General features: G+C 40.5%; 1 protein-coding gene across 1 annotated transcript in view; it reads left to right on the top strand.

Annotated features, from left to right (window-relative positions):
* LOC114487774 (uncharacterized) overlaps positions 1 to 2991 on the top strand; it is a 42881-nt gene extending 39890 nt beyond the window's left edge. The window contains exon 3 of the transcript XR_008619381.1: positions 2905 to 2991. The gene's annotated coding sequence lies outside the window, so the exon portion shown is untranslated. The remainder of the gene's footprint in view (positions 1 to 2904) is intronic.
* The last annotated feature ends 1271 nt before the right edge of the window (positions 2992 to 4262 follow it).

Genomic DNA, 4262 nt, shown 5'->3' on the forward strand with positions numbered 1-4262 from the left:
AAAAAAAAAAAAAAAAAAAGGTTTTGATGAACCTAGGGGCAGGACAGGAATAAAGACACAGACGTAGAGAATGGACTTGAGGACACAGGGAGGGTGAAGGGTAAGCTGGGAGGAGGTGAGAGAGTATTGTCGACATACATAACTACCAAATGTAAAATAGATAGCTAGTGGGAAGCAGCCGCGTAGCACAGGGAGATATGGGAGACCCTGTAAGTTAATGGTCACTCAAGAAAGCAGATTTGCTTAACCACGAAACCAAGCAGGCTTGCTTAGCAACAAAACCATGCAACAGAAGCATGAGACATGCCCCAAAACAATAAAACCATGATGGCCTGAGACCCACATCCTGCCCAGTGAGCTCAGTAAGTTAATGACCCCTAGGACATGCTCTTTGCATTATACTCCAATAAAGATGTTAAAAAAAAAAAGAATGAGGAAGAAGGTGGTCTTTTTTCCTCTCCCTACATTTCCTTTGATTATAAAACTGTAGCCCACTAAGTTCTCATGGTGTGGCACCCTCTCACCTGCCCGCTTGTAAGCCTCACAAGCATCCTATTCTAATAAATCACTTCTTACCTATCACTTTGCCTCTTGCTGAATTCTTTCTGCACTGAGACATAAAGAACCAGAGCTCCTCAGAGCCCCCCAAAATGCCACCTAGCGGTCTCAAATTCATCAGCAAATCTTCTGGTGACCGATAGTCCTGGTGTGTCTGGGACTGCGCAGATTCTCAGGTTGTGGGACCTTCAGTGCTAAAGCCAGCAAGTCCCAGGCAAACCAGGATGGCTTGGCCACCCCTTTCTGCACAAAAGGCATTGGGTGGCTGGAGTGGATGATCCAGGTGGAGATTAATAGCCAGACTAAAGAATCTCGTTCTAGATGTGATGGGGAGATACTGAAGGGATTTGAGTGGGGAGCTTATCTGATGGGATGTGATGTATTAGGTTGGCCAAAACGTTCGTTCATTTTTTTCCGCAAGATGGCTCTGGTAGCACCTAGTTGTCTTTAACTTCATTCAAAACAATTTTGTTAGATTGTATGTGACAGCTGTCATATCAGCGTGCATTTTTAAAAAGACGTCAAAATTGGTGAATTTTTATGTAACCATTTTTTCTTCCATTGAAGGTGGAAGAAAAAAGCAACATTTTTGGCATATTATGCTTTATTATTTCAAGAAAGGTAAAAACACAACTGAAACGCAAAAGAAGATTTGTGCAGTGTATGGAGAAGATGCTATGACTGATCGAACATGTCCCAGCAAAGTGGTTTGCAAAGTTTTGTGCTGGAGATTTCTCACTGGATGCTGCTCCACAGTTGGGTAGACCAGTTGAAGTTGATAGCGATCAAATCGGGATATTAATTGAGAACAATCAATGTTATACCACACGGGAGATAGCCGACATACTCAAAATATCCAAATCAAGTGTTGAAAGTCATTTGCACCAACTTGACTATGTTCATTGCTTTGATGTTCGCGTTCCACATAAGTGAAAAAAACCTTCTTGACTGTATTTCTGCATGCGATTCTCTACTGAAACGTAATGAAAATGTTCCATTTTTAAAACAAATTGTGACGGGCGATGAAAAGTGGATACTGTACAACCATGTGGAACGGAAGAGATCGTGGGGCAAATGAAATGAACCACCACCAAGCACACCAAAGGCCGGTCTTCATCCAAAGAAGGTGATGTCGTGTATATGGTGGGATTGGAAGGGAGTCCTCTATTATGAGCTCCTTCCGGAAAACCAGATGATTAATTCCAACAAGTACTCCCAATTAGACCAACTGAAAGCAGCACTCGACAAAAAGCATCCAGAATTAGTCAACAGAAAACGCATAATCTTCCATCAGGATACCGCAAGACCGCATGTTTCTTTGATGACCAGGCAAAAACGGTTACAGCTTGGCTGGGAAGTTCTGATTCATCCACCGTATTCACCAGACATTGCACCTTCAGATTTCCGTTTATTTCGGTCTTTACAAAATTCTCTTAGTGGAAAAAATTTCAGTTCTCTGGAAGACTGTAAAAGGCACCTGGAACAGTTTTTTGCTCAAAAAGATCAAAAGTTTTGGGAAGATGGAATCATGAAGTTGCCTGACAAATGGCAGAAGATAGTGGAACAAAAGTGTGAATAAGTTGTTCAATAAAGTTCTTGGTGAAAATGAAAAAAGTGTCTTTTATTTTTACTTAAAAACCGAAGGTACTTTTTGGCCATCCCAATATTTTCTTAAATTATCCCAGGCAGCGGTGGGGTGAACAAATCATCATGAGGACCAGAGTGGGAACCTGGAGACCAGCGAGAGGGCTGGGGTGTTTGTCCTGGTCAGCAAGCCAGTGGCTCGGACCAGGGCGGTTGCCGTGTACGCTGTGGTGTGCCCACCTCATGACCCCGGCCCTCATTTCCCTGGGGGCCAGGGGGGTGGGTTGTTGGCTGCTGACAGCTCACAGCTGGGTCCTTCCCTGGGTGTTACATTCTTGCGTAGCCCACATCCCATGACTGGTTGACACAGGGCTGCAGAGATCCAACTCCCTATCCTCAACTGGGCACAACTCTGCAGGCCATGCCAATGCCAGGGCTCCAGTGGGATTTGCTGAAGCCTCACAGTACAGGCTCTCCCTCCACCCTTCTCTGCTTCCTTTGCTTTGTCACAGGTGCTACTCTGGAAACAGTAAACCATTTATTGGCTACCCTCATCTCAGCCTCTGTTTCCTGGTAAACCTGATCTAGGACAGTGGTACAGTGAAAGTGGGGAGAAGGGGTGGTGTGTGTGTGTGTGTGCATATATATGATTGCATACACACATTATAGAAAATAAAATTTGCATGCCGTAAATGCACTAATCTTAAATATACATCTTGCTGAATTTTAAAACACATATTCATCTTTATAACCCCCACTCAGGTCACGCTACAGATCTCCTTCGTGACTAGAAATTCCCTTCTGACCTTTTCCAGTCAGTAACATCCCCAAGATAACTACCATCCTGACTTCTATAATAATCTATGATCATAGATAATTTTTTGCCTGTCCTTGAACTTCATACAAATGGAATCGTAAGTAGTCATTCTTTTGCCTAGCATCATGCTTTTGAGATTCTTTAATGTTGTTGAATCTATCCGTTGTTCTTTTTTATTTCTGAGTAAAATGTGTTTCTTTTAAAGAAGTTGAGTCTAGTTTTCTTGTTGGTTTATTTATTTTAATCTTGCCTGATGATCTCTGTCTTTTTAGTGGAGTATTTAGTGTGTCTCATTTATTCTTTGTTCCTTTGGCCCTGCTTTTATGCCTTATTTTGATTTGTCAAGACTTTTTATTACTCCATTGTGTTTCCTCTATCGTACCTATTTCTTTCAATTAATATTTTTGTGGTTGCTCTAGAGACTACAATATGCATTCCTAATTTATTGCAATTAATATTTTTTTAAAAAAAATTTTTGGCCGTGCTGTGCAGCCCATGGGATCTCTGTTCCCCGACCAGGGATTGAACCAACGCCCCCTGCGTTGGAAGTGTGGAGTCTTAACCACTGGACCACTAGGGAAGTGCCTGTTATTAATCTTAAATTAGTCTCATATTCACATACCATATAAGAACTTTACAACAGTGTAATTCCACTTCCCACTCTTGTCTGTTCTGTTATTGTTACATATTTTCTCCTACCTATGTAATAAACCTTACAATACATTGTTGGTATTGTTACTTTAAGTCAGTACTTAATTTATTTGAAGTAGTATTTTATATTTACTTAAATATTTATCTTCCTGTTGCTCTTCATCCCTCTCAGTAGATCTGTGCTTTCATCTGGCATCATTTTACCTCAGCCTGAAGAACTTCCTTTACAATTCTGTGGGGTAAATTTATTGGTGACCAATTCTTTCAGATTTTGTTTCTTTGAAAATAGCTTTATTTCATATTCATTTTTGAAGGCTATTTTTGCTGTGTATAGCAATCAAAGTTGGCAATTTGTTGTTTTTGTTGTTGTTGTTTTTAACCTCCTAGCACTTAAAAATTATTCTTTGCCTCACAACACCCACTGTTTCTTAGAGAAGTCAGCAGACATCATTTTGATTGTTTTGCTGAATATCATGTATTTAGCTGGATTTAAGATTTTCTCTTTACCTTGGTTTTTAGAAGTTTGATTATGATGTACCTAGATGTGGCTTTTTTTTTTTTTTTGTATTTATCCTACTTAGTGTTCACAGAGCTTCTTGATATTCAGTTTCATGTCTTTAATCAATTCTGGGAAAATTTCCCCCATTTTAAC

The sequence above is a fragment of the Physeter macrocephalus genome, chromosome 14 (genome assembly GCF_002837175.3).
Source record: "Physeter macrocephalus isolate SW-GA chromosome 14, ASM283717v5, whole genome shotgun sequence".
NCBI classification, from domain to species: domain Eukaryota; kingdom Metazoa; phylum Chordata; class Mammalia; order Artiodactyla; family Physeteridae; genus Physeter; species Physeter macrocephalus.